A 12,859-nucleotide genomic window follows, 5' to 3' on the forward strand; every position below is an offset into this window, starting at 1 on the left:
CCCCGTCTGTCTTCTCTGTATAGGCTGTAAGCAATTCAGGAGCACAGGCTATCTCTTACTATGTGTGCAAACACATGGTAAGACACCATGGGGCCGTAATCTGGGCTGGGACCTCCACGGCAACCGTAACACAACTAATAAATAATTCACTGTGTACTCCAAAGGAATAAATGCTCGCCAATGGGACAACACCCAAAGGCCATAAATGTACAGCACGCCTGCTTTCATTCTGATTTTAGTCTTTATTGCTGGTTGAATTGTGGGTTTGTAGCACAGGAAGGATTCGGACTTGTTCATCTCCACACAAAGGAGTTTGTGAATCTGTCGTCATTGCTCACTGTGACAATACAGGGAGAACTTCCCAGAGGAAAAGAAATCGGATCACCGAGGGTCAGATCCATCCACGCATGCAAGGGTGGTATCTTCCCTCCATGGGCCAAATTCTGCTCTCTCTTACTTCAGTGTAGATCCAGAGTAACTTCATTGAAATCAATGGAGTTTCTCTGCTTTATGACCGTTTTAGAGACAATTTTTAGCCCTGAAGGCCAGATTCTGTTCTCTGTTACACCACTGTAAATTCAGGGCTACTCTGGTACAGATCCTCAGTTGGTGCAAATCAGCATAGCTCCAATCAGTGAAGCAATACTAATTTATACCGGCTGAGGATTTGACTCTATTAACTTCAGTGAAGTTACTCTGAAGTTACACCAGTATACATGAGACCAGTATTTGGCCCTATATACGTATTGAATACGACTTTGGTTTGTTATTAGATTGAGAAGGGTAACATATTCTCCCTGGCCCCAGTACAGAGCATGGAGTGAGTTTTGCAGGCAGCAGTTCTAGCAGATGCTGAGTGTCGGACTTAATTTGTCTTTCATGCTGGGAAACCCTTGTGGCAAGGGGTTAATAAGGACAATTCATACTGTTATACAAATGTATAGAGAGCAAATGCAAGATGGATTGACTGGTGAACACACATTTCCGAGCCCCGGGGAACAGGAGCACCAGCAGACCAAGACACTCGCAGAGTCAGTGAGAAAGAAGGCCAAGGGCTTCCAAGGAGGGCCCTGAGGCCATCTACCCTCAGGATCCGCAGGGCTGTTCAGGGCCGAGCACCTTGTTCCTAGTGACTGCGTCCGTCAATTGGGGAGGGGCTTCTGATACCACCGTGTTTACATCTGAAAACACAAGCGCAACGGAGGAAAGAGGAGGAATCAGCAATGGGGGAGTTAAAAGGCTTATCATCGTCTGGACAAAGCTTCAACATCAGCTTGCCAAGAGGCTACGTTCCAAACCTTACAGCAGGAGATTGTAACACAGAACAGGGTAAAGCTGAGGCTATGTCTACCCTTAAAATGCTACAGCTGCACACCGGCGGCGCTGCACCTGTGCCGCTGTAGCACTTCAGTGTAGACACTACAGTGCCGGGAGGGGTTCTCTCGTTGCTGTAGTTAATCTGCCTCCCCAAGAGGTAGTAGCTAGGTTCTCGGAAGAATTCGTCTATCGAACTAGCGCTGTCTACACAGGGACTTAGGTTGGCCGAACTCTGAGGGATGTGGCTCTTTCCCACTCCTGAGCGACTTAGCGGTGTGGCTCTAAATGTCTAGTGAAGACCAGCCCTGAGAAAATTAGGCCATATTTACATTAGAAAATGTTTTCAGTCTTAAATAGCTCTGCCAGCGAAGCTTCCTAGCGTCGGCAAAATGGGCTCTTGTTGGTATTATTTAGAATGGTGCAGTGAGTGAAATAAGCAGATCCATTGATTCCAACAGAGCGAGGCTGATTACACCAGCTGAAGATGAGTCTATTATCTTAAAGGGGAAGTTTAAATACCACTGCCAAGGCAACTTACCTGACACCTGTTAAACTGCGATTCCAATGCTGGGCCTCTCTGCAGCCCCACCCCACCTGGCTTTTAATAAGTCTGTTTAAAACTCGTCGTTTTTCAGTCACAAACAGCGATGTCATAGATTCATAGATTCTAGGACTGGAAGGGACCTCGAGAGGTCATCAAGTCCAGTCCCCTGCCCGCATGGCAGGACCAAATACTGTCTAGACCATCCCTGATAGACATTTATCTAACCTACTCTTAAATATCTCCAGAGATGGAGATTCCACAACCTCCCTAGGCAATTTATTCCAGTGTTTAACCACCCTGACAGTTAGGAACTTTTTCCTAATGTCCAACCTAGACCTCCCTTGCTGCAGTTTAAGCCCATTGCTTCTTGTTCTATCCTCAGAGGCTAAGGTGAACAAGTTTTCTCCCTCCTCCTTATGACACCCTTTTAGATACCTGAAAACTGCTATCATGTCCCCTCTCAGTCTTCTCTTTTCCAAACTAAACAAACCCAATTCTTTCAGCCTTGCTTCATAGGTCATGTTCTCAAGACCTTTAATCATTCTTGTTGCTCTTCTCTGGACCCTTTCCAATTTCTCCACATCTTTCTTGAAATGCGGTGCCCAGAACTGGACACAATACTCCAGCTGAGGCCTAACCAAAGTAGAGTAGAGCGGAAGAATGACTTCTCGTGTCTTGCTCACAACACACCTGTTAATACATCCCAGAATCACGTTTGCTTTTTTTGCAACAGCATCACACTGTTGACTCATATTTAGCTTGTGGTCCACTATAACCCCTAGATCCCTTTCTGCCGTACTCCTTCCTAGACAGTCTCTTCCCATTCTGTATGTGTGAAACTGATTTTTTCTTCCTAAGTGGAGCACTTTGCATTTGTCTTTGTTAAACTTCATCCTGTTTAACTCAGACCATTTCTCCAATTTGTCCAGATCATTTTGAATTATGACCCTGTCCTCCAAAGCAGTTGCAATCCCTCCCAGTTTGGTATCATCCGCAAACTTAATAATCGTACTTTCTATACCAATATCTAAGTCGTTAATGAAGATATTGAACAGAGCCGGTCCCAAAACAGACCCCTGCGGAACCCCACTCGTTATGCCTTTCCAGCAGGATTGGGAACCATTAATAACAACTCTCTGAGTACGGTTATCCAGCCAGTTATGCACCCACCTTATAGTAGCCCCATCTAAATTGTATTTGCCTAGTTTGTCGATAAGAATATCATGTGAGACCGTATCAAATGCCTTACTAAAGTCTAGGTATACCACATCCACAGCTTCTCCCTTATCCACAAGACTCGTTATCCTATCGAAGAAAGCTATCAGATTGGTTTGACATGATTTGTTCTTTACAAATCCATGCTGGCTGTTCCCTATCACCTTACCACCTTCCAAGTGTTTGCAGATGATTTCCTTAATTACTTGCTCCATTATCTTCCCTGGCACAGAAGTTAAACTAACTGGTCTGTAGTTTCCTGGGTTGTTTTTATTTCCCTTTTTATAGATGGGCACTATATTTGCCCTTTTCCAGTCTTCTGGAATCTCTCCCGTCTCCCATGATTTTCCAAAGATAATAGCTAGAGGCTCAGATACCTCCTCTATTAGCTCCTTGAGTATTCTAGGATGCATTTCATCAGGCCCTGGTGACTTGCAGGCATCTAACTTTTCTAAGTGATTTTTAACTTGTTCTTTTTTTATTTTATCTGCTAAACCTACCCCCTTCCCATTAGCATTCACTAGGATAGGCATTCCTTCAGACTTCTCGATGAAGACCGAAACAAAGAAGTCATTAAGCATCTCTGCCATTTCCAAGTTTCCTGTTACTGTTTCTCCCTCTTCACTAAGCAGTGGGCCTACCCTGTCTTTGGTCTTCCTCTTGCTTCTAATGTATTGATAAAAAGTCTTCTTGTTCCCCTTTATTCCCTTAGCTAGTTTGAGCTCATTTTGTGCCTTTGCCTTTCTAATCTTGCCCCTGCATTCCTGTGTTGTTTGCCTATATTCATCCTTTGTAATCTGTCCTAGTTTCCATTTTTTATATGACTCCTTTTTATTTTTTAGATCATGCAAGATCTCGTGGTTAAGCCAAGGTGGTCTTTTGCCACATTTTCTATCTTTCCTAACCAGCGGAATAGCTTGCTTTTGGGCCCTTAATAGTGTCCCTTTGAAAAACTGCCAGCTCTCCTCAGTTGTTTTTCCCCTCAGTCTTGATTCCCATGGGACCTTACCTATCAGCTCTCTGAGCTTACCACAATCCCCTTCCTGAAATCCATTGTCTCTATTTTGCTGTTCTCCCTTCTACCCTTCCTTAGAATTGCAAACTCTATGATTTCATGATCACTTTCACCCAAGCTGCCTTCTACTTTCAAATTCTCAACGAGTTCCTCCCTATTTGTTAAAATCAAGTCTAGAACAGCTTCCCCCCTAGTAGCTTTTTCAACCTTCTGAAATAAAAAGTTGTCTGCAATGCAGTCCAAGAATTTGTTGGATAGTCTGTGCCCCGCTGTGTTATTTTCCCAACATATATCCGGATAGTTGAAGTCCCCCATCACCACCAATGTCGACAGAGCTCGGCTGGCATAGGCTTCATGGCCACGCCTCCTGCTGCTGCATAGGGCAATACAGGTTGATACTGACAAGATCTGAGCTCACTTACACTTAGGGTGACCAGATGTCCCGATTTTATAGGGACAGTCCCGATTTTAGGATCTTTTCCTTATATAGGCTCCTATTACCCCCACCCCTGTCCCGATTCTTCACATTTGCTGTGTAGTCACCCTACTTACCCGAGATCAAATCAGGACAAACTCCACTGAGTTACACTGGTGTAAAACTGGTGTAAGTGAGAGGAGAATCAGGCTCATTACCTTGACCATGTAAACCCATCACTCACTGCTTCTCTCAGAGCTCGAGCAAATGATTTGGAGCCCATCTATGGAACTCACTTCTTGTGCCTCAGTCTCATCAATCTACTATCCAACTGTTGCCACGTTTTAAAATTTAATCTAAGACCCCTGAGTAGGGGTTAGGACAGCAATTCACTTAGCCTTATCTTATCGGAAAGTGGTGCATGCTGGGTATATTCTGCAGCAATTTAACAGGAATAAAAGTGCAAGTCTGTCAAGCGACAGCCATATTTTGCGTCTCTAAGAGCTTATCAGAAAGGAGGGGGGGTCCCCGCTGATTCAGTGGCTAGTAGCAAGGTATTGAATTTCAGGCAGCTGGGAGAGCCCCAGGCCTCCTGTGTCTTGTATGAGCCATCTGCCAAGTCATGCTGACTTCTGTGTTTTAAATAACGTCCTCTGACTGATGCTGGGTGGGGGTGGGGGTGGGGCTGAGTTTGGTAATGAAAATCAGAGCTCTGTTTGCCACTGACCCTGGTGTGTGATAAGACATTTTGGTGTCGAACAGGAAGCCCCCTAGATCTGGGAACTTGAGGGCGCTAAGTGCTCACACAGCATATACCCAGCCATCCCTATGACTGTATGTGGGTCAGCTCAAGTAAATTTGTACCGGGATTTTTTTTTTTAATGGTGCCTCTTACTGGGCAAAATGACAAGTTTTGAAAAGACTTTAGCTAACCAAAACCAAAGCCGTGTCTGTAAGGAAATGTGGGGGTGGGATATTGCCCGTCCATAATAATTTGCAGCCCACCCAACCTTACATTCCTAGCTACGGCACTGCCATGCAGCAGGTTAGTAGCAGAGCAAAGAATAGAACCTAATTCACCTGAGTCCCAGCCTGCTGCATCACACCACCTTTCTAATCTAGCATGCTTGTTCTCCCCCACCACAGCAATCTTCATGACAACTCCAGCAAGTCCTTCACTTACTTTGGTTCTGGCTGTGGTCAGCTGGGTGGGCCGTGGTGGTAAGGGGCTCCTCATCTCTGTGGCCACACAGGCTCCCAAGTTTTGCTGCCACATACCTGCAGGCTGCAGAGAGAAAGGAGACCATTAGTTTTTATCCCTCAAGCTAAGGGCAAATATTTGTTGGCCCCTGTGGGGCACGGGGGAAAAGAAGCTGCACAAGGCACCAGGGTGGTAGGGGTGTTCACAGGAGCAAATCACCTCCTCTCTGATTCTACCTGAGCTAGGGACCCAATGAGTCACCTTTGCAGGCATAGTGGGAGTCGGGGGGATGTAACAAATGATCAGCAAATAGAATCAATAGAATCAAGTTACACCATTCAAGGTAAAAGCTTGGGGCGAAGACTTTCCTTCTGTTCTGTGTTTGTACAGCACCTAGCACCATGGAGTCCTGCTCCAGGACTAGGGCACCTAGGTGTTATGCTAATACAAGTCCATTTCCTGTCAGGGCTGGAGAAGAAGCCCAGAGAGAGCGAGATTTGCACTCATACCACAAGAGATCTTGGCCAAAAAGCACAGAAGTGAAGGTAGTTGGTATCAACTGGACAAAATGTGCCCAGTTGCACACTTAACTAACTCCAGTTTTCTCCTGTGTAATTCCATTCACTTCAGCAAAATTATTCCAGATTCCCACTGGTGCAAGTCCACATTCAGACCCACAGACACGCCGTGGAATGACTCCTGTTTTCCACCCGTGTAAATGAGCTCAGAATCAGGCCTAATGATTGTTTTTAAATGAATGAGCAAAGTTTTGCTTTATTCATTAGATAGTAACCCCCTCCCCCCCACACACACTCTCTCCCCTCCCCCGCCAGATCCAGCTAGACAAAGCATATGATGTTATTGTGGGAAGGGAAAGATGTGGAGAGCACCAGCTGATAGGACTTTACCTCCCCTTGCAGGGTGACACAGCAGATATCACAGATATCCTTTTGTCCCCGGCTGGGATACCCCACTGTGGAACAGTCCCTCCCCCCCAACAGTGAAGACAACACCCATGTAAGGAAAGACGCTGAGCAAAGGCCTGGCAGCTCAGACTGCATTTCAAAGAATTCCCTCATCATCCTTCTCCCTGCGACTGGGGCACCAGTGATAGTCGGGGAGACACATGGATTTACAAACCAAACATCCCCCTCTGCTCTACTTTGTCTGAAGAGGTTTCCTTACCATTGATAATTACTCAGACCATCGCTGCAACGCTCCAGCCAGGCTGTGCTTTCCTGCTGCTCGGGCTCCGGCTCTGCTCGTCTCTCACACTCAGCTGGGCTGTGGTTTTATTTTTTACCACGCTATTTCCTCCCTCCCCGGACGTTGCCCCAGTAACATGAGTCATGTGGCTCGAAGGCCAGAGGGTGTTGTGTAGATCTTTGCCGTCGCGCCCTCCAGGTAGGGCTGTGAAGAGTGGAGTTCAGATCCTTCCCTGGCCTGGATTTTGATCTATCCTACGTCGGTATATTGCCCAGGTTATACAGCGATTGGTTAGGCACGCAGAACCATTGTATCTAAATGGAAGCAGCGGTCCCTGCTGTAGCTCCATTGACTTACATGAAGTTACACCATTGATGCATTTGGCTCAAGCTGCGGGACTTGCTCCAGATGCCTCAGAGGGATCCAGGAATCAGCCCTTACTCAAGCATGGTTCTGCCTCCTTAAAAACACTGGTGTGTGTGTGTGTTGAATCCCAGTCTCTGAGCTAAACCAGAGGCTGTGGCCGTGGTGCAGTGTTTATCTGTATAGTTTAGGGATGGAGGTAAGCTGGATCCTCCTCCTATGTTGTCCATCCAATGTCCACCTGCCCCCATGTCTTCCTTCCAGAGCAAAGATCTCTGTGGTCCACACGTGTATTTCCCCGCGCCCTCCCCCCCCCCCCCCAAACCTATCACCTCCTTCCACCGTTTCCGTGATTCGAGAGTCCGGTCGAAAAGGGAACCTGGCAGCGTCCAGTCAGATCTACTGACCGGACACTAAAAGTCCAGTTACCGCGGGCAGCCTATCACCTGGCCCTGAAGTGGCGGCTGCTGCAGCAGCACACATGCACCAGCTCGGGCCGCGGACTGCCCCTTTGAAGAGCACAGTTTGCAGGGCTGCGGCAGAGGACAGAGTGCGGGAGCTCATGGCGAGCAGGGTAAGTGGTTCCCAGCAGGCCTGGAGCATTCCCCGTGAGGGAAGGAACGCGAACTGCCCCGCCAGCCAGTGCTTCCCCCGGCCGTGCTCTCAGGCAGCGCCGGGGCGGGGAGGGCTTGAGCGGAGGGGAAGGGGGCTGCTGGGCAGACAGCTCAGAGGGAGGTGGGGGGCTGCTGGGCAGGAGGGCCACGTCCCAGCTTGCCAGCAGAGCTGCCAGGCTGCTCCCGTGTGGCCGCAGCCCTCTTCTGACCTGCGCTCCCATGCGGCTCAGGTTTGCAAGTCCCTTGGGGCTGCTCACGCTGGAGATGAGGAGGGAGAGGAGTGAGTAGGGGGCAGGGCTTTGGGGAAAGAGGTGGGGCAGGGGGGGAGTCTCATTGCCAGACATTGGAAAGTTGGCCACCCTATCCACGAACCTCCATGACAGGAGAGAGGCTTAATCTAGCACGAGACTCAGATTTCTCTAATGTAGCCTCCCAGAGTTCTACCTCCACTAGAACTCTGCCTGTGGGCTGAGACAGCAGCCATTTTTCCTCATGAGGTTTTTTGGTTTTTTTTTAATACCCCCACATCACCTTTATTAAACAAGTTTGTGTACAACACGCTTCAGGCCGTGACTACGGGCATGGCAAGGCACCGAGCTGGCTGAGGTTTCCTTCCAGCTCCATCAGACACTGCACAGGGTGTGTGTCATCTCTCCATTCCCATTGTCCATCCACAGGGACTGCGGAGCGGCATCAGCAGGATTGCTGCATTTCAGAGACAGCTTTTCCTCCTGAGACATCTGCCATCGCGGTCAGGCTGCTGCATCCCCAGCCCATCCCTCTGCAGCGCTAGGGCTCGCCCCCAGGCCAGGCCCATCACAGTCTTAATGGGGCTCAGAGTCCCGCTGCTTGGCAACCTTACTGCAGTTCTGTTGCTCGAAGAGGAGCGGCCATTCCCTCAGCGTCTCTTAGCTGCAGGGCAGACGTCTCTGCTGAGGGCCTCTTTGCAGCGAGGGCCCTCAGGAGTGGCTGCAGACTGTTGCTAAGGAGATGCACATGCTGTGGCCTCTCAGGGTAACTTTTCTTTTGTGCTTTTTTGTCGTTGTTTTCCGTAGGGTAGTCTGAACGCCTGTGCTTTGATCTTTGAGTGTGGAAAAGCAACTATTCTGCCAACACACACACACACACACACGCTGCACCAGGTGTGAGGTTGCAGCCACACTGGATCAGACCCAGGGTCCATCTACTCCAGTATCCTGTCTCCAAGAGTGGACATCACCAAATGCTTCACCGGAAGGCGTAAGATCCCTTCAGAAGGCCGTTATGGCATACCTGCCTCCCTCTGCCCCACACAGGTCTCTAATATTGAAAGATGGGCTTAAACCCTAAAGCACTGGGTTGGGGGATTAAAACAAAAAAAACCCCCCACCCATAACACAGCACACAGCCAGGGCCGACGAGAGGGGGCGGGAAGCCGGTACAAATTACCGGGGCCCGGCGGTCTGGAAGGGGGCCCGGGGCCCGGCTTCCTCCTCTCTCGTCAGCCCTATTTAGCCGGTCCGCCCTTGCTGGGGGGCCTGAAAAAATTCCGGGCACGGCTTCCCCGGCTTCCCCACCCTCTCGTTGGCCCTGTTTAGCCGGTCCGCCCTTGCTGGGGGGCCCCAAAATTTTTTTTCACCGGGGCCTGAACCCGCTCTCGGCGGCCCTGCACACAGCTAACAATGTCTGGTACCTTCATGAGCAGCCTGAGCCAAAGACCAAGAATTAGATGGACACGAAAAACCATCTTCCCCCTCCACTCAGCCCAGTCACCGCTGGGACACACTCACCTGTGAGCGTTGGAGAAGCTTGCACTGCGGCTGTCTATGTGATGCCTGCTTTGTGGATACAGAAAGGACCCTCACAACTGTCAACCTTTCACCTTCGCGTAGGGTGACCAGATGTCCCGATTTTATAGGGACAGTCCCGATTTTGGGGTCTTTTTCTTATATAGGCACCTATTACCCTCCACCCCGATTTTTCACACTTGCTGTCTGGTCACCCTACTTTTGTGAAAAAACTGAAAAGAACAAGGATGATTGCAGCCCACATCTAGGGATAGCTGCATCTGTGCTGAGTCTTCATCAGCCAGCCTGATTTGCTCTGGGCCTTTGGGATTGAATATATTTCTGAGGGGGTTATCGTTTGGAGACCGTATGTACTACATAAGGCAGGGGAGTCTTGGCTGTTTGCATTACTGACACAGCACGCTAGATGGCGATAGATTAAAGAGAAAAGGTCTGAGGTGCGAGCCGCTCTCATGATTAATGGCAGAGAAATTCACCTAGCCCAGGGCGTGAACTGAGCAAGGAGGTCATGGGCTAAAGTTAGAGAGAAGCCAGTAGTGAAATACCACTGTGAACAGCTAGAACTGACCAAGTACTCCCAGAGTGATGACACAGAGGCATCTGTATAAAGTATAGAACTCCCCGCTGGTACCTAAGAAGGTTCCTGGTCCATCTTGCATGACCTTGTGCAATTTCACGTTCCCCTTCTGAAAATGTGGTGACTGTGCAAAAGTGGCACCTTCTCAATCAACAGATCTGTTCCCGGTGCGTATTCAGAGTCTGGCCTACTGATTTCGGTGACAAAAATACATTTTTACTATTCTTGTTTTACTCTTGCTAGCCACACAGAGCAACCCAGTGAAGGGCGAGTGAGTTGGATTCTATTCCATCGCATGCATTATCAGCTGCATTGTTCACCAAATTCCAGTTATAGAAATCTGTATTATGTACTGACGTCACTTCATGAGCCCAGAAGAATCCAGCTTGACTTTCAGGTCCCAGGGTGGATTTGCAGGAATGTAGTTAGAAAAAGAACTCTCCAATTTTTAACTGAGCAAATTTTACTTGGTGCCTCTAAAGGACAATAAATACAGTAAGTAAGGAAACCAATAATGCCATTTTTAGAGTCACTTTCTAGGGAATATCCACATTTTGGTCCTGATTCTCCTCGCATTCACCTGGGTGTAAACCAGGACTTGAAGCCAATGGACAAATTGTGGTGTAAAATGAGTGCAAGAGGAAAAACAGCCCCTTCATCTTTATTCTCTTTAATGTCCCTTTGTTCTTTAAGGGGCCAGCATGCTCCTATATTTCAAAGCCTGCTCTTAAAAATATTGGTCTACAACCTATTCTTTGGGAAGGCTTGCCTAGGAGCAGATCCTTGGAAATCAGCAGAGCTCAGCTGAATCAGTGGACCTCCAGACTTACGTGCATGCGCTGCAACTGCAGTAGACGTGTTTTTGAGCTATCTGACTATGCATCTGCTGTTAGAATCTGGTTCTTATATCTTTGCCTAAATTAGTCTCCTATAATCTCCTGCCGTTGCACGGCTATTGGTGTGGCTCCAGTGGCAGAGAGGCAAAAAGTCCGGCTTTTCTATGGTTTGCTCCCTGTCCGGTGTTGAGACAAAACGCCATTCTGAAGAGCTCGCCGCTCCGCCCCCACCGGCGTGGTCTCACATGAACAGTGCGTATGAGGTCACACCGTGGGATCATGCAGGCAGGAGCGGGGCCACACAGTTCCCAGAAGCAAAGGCGGATTAGGGGTTTGTGGGGCCCTGGGCCAGAGCAAGTGGGGGCCTCTCCCTACCCCTTCCGCCTTCAGTCCTCCCCTTCCCCCTCGGCACTCTTGCCGGGAAGCTGGGTTGGGGCGTGGGGGCTTTCCCTGCTCCCTGGCAGGAGCGCCAGGTGGGCAGACTGGGTCAAGGCACGAGGGTGCCCGTTTTTCCAGGAGCTGCCTAATTGGCTGGGGCCCCTGGGCACGGGACCCGTTGGCCCAGTGGCTAATCCGCCAATGCCCAGAAGTACTGGATTGTCCGCTATTCTGGGGATGCATCAGTGGCCACCCTAACAGGACGCTGCTGGCATTTTAAGTACCGTGTTATCTAGCCTGGCTCAGTGCAGTTTTTCCAGTAGTTTCCATGACCGCTCTGAATAGTGAGGCACCACCCATCACCCCCTCTGGTTCCAAAAGCTGGCTCTGCCACTGGGGTTTCATGTACTGGTGGGAACTAGCAGAGACTTAGGGCAGGTCTACACATAAGACACTGCATTGGTACAGCTGCACCGCTGTCACACTTAAGTGAAGATGCTCCTGTGTCGATGGGAGAGCTTCTCCCATCCGTGTAGTTAATCCACTTCCCCAAGAGCTGGTAGCTATGTAGACGGGAGAAGTTCTCCCATCAACCTAGCGCTGTCTACACGGGGGGGCGGGTTAGATCGGTATAATTGCATTGCTCAGAGGTGTGGATTTTTCACACCCTAAGCAATGTAGTTATACCAATATAGGTCTGTCGTATAGTCCTGGCCTTACACTCAACAAGATAAGAGGCAAGGCCCATCCAGGAATCCCAGGATCATTAATAATGATCATTCAGGACAGCGGTCAGAGCAGGGGACATTCACAGGTGCTTGTGGTTTTCTTTACCCCTCTGCATTTTTCAAAGGTTGGAAAAAATTAGGAAAACTCTCCCTGACCCACACCCTCATTATTTCTTATTTTTGCTGTGGCTCCTGGATTCTGGCTGGACAGGAAGTGAGCCATTATTAGTAATTTTTTTCCATACAGCACCATAAAGATGTACAGGTCTATACACAATGAAGAAGAGATGTAAATTAGAGTGCCCCAAAGCGCTCATAAAGCTAATTAAATATACCGCAAGAAGGGCTTTTTTTCAAGGCATTTTCAATCTAACTGGAAGCAGAAAATGTCAGAAATCCCATGAAAAAGAACTTTTTCTCACCTTTTTCCAACCTAGTTGTTAGGCTCTGGGTTCTAGGCAGTCAGGCCTGGTGATGGGAGTTGTGGTCAAAGCCAGACGAAGAGTTGAGACTGGGCCAAGGGCAGCAATGAAACCGGGGTCCAGGGACAGGTCGTGGGTCAGAACAGGGGTCTGAGTCCATCAGGGTCATAATCAGAGTCTGGATGCAAGTCAAAGTTGGCTTGGAGTCAGTCCAAGGACCTGGGGGTCAAGAGGTTGGTGC

The 12,859-nt window shown here is 48.8% G+C and overlaps 1 long non-coding RNA gene across 1 annotated transcript; it reads right to left on the reverse strand.

Annotated features, from left to right (window-relative positions):
- Positions 1-42: 42 nt before the first annotated feature.
- Positions 43-6,980, reverse strand: LOC112110855. Its single transcript, XR_002908442.1, has 3 exons — positions 6,893-6,980; positions 5,690-5,791; positions 43-1,181 (listed from the first exon to the last, which is right to left on the reverse strand). It is a non-coding gene; the product is annotated as an uncharacterized LOC112110855 (long non-coding RNA).
- Between the last annotated feature and the right edge of the window lie 5,879 nt (positions 6,981-12,859).

Source organism: Terrapene carolina, unplaced genomic scaffold (assembly GCF_002925995.2).
Source record: "Terrapene carolina triunguis isolate 2854851 unplaced genomic scaffold, T_m_triunguis-2.0 Scaffold238, whole genome shotgun sequence".
Lineage (NCBI taxonomy): Eukaryota > Metazoa > Chordata > Testudines > Emydidae > Terrapene > Terrapene triunguis.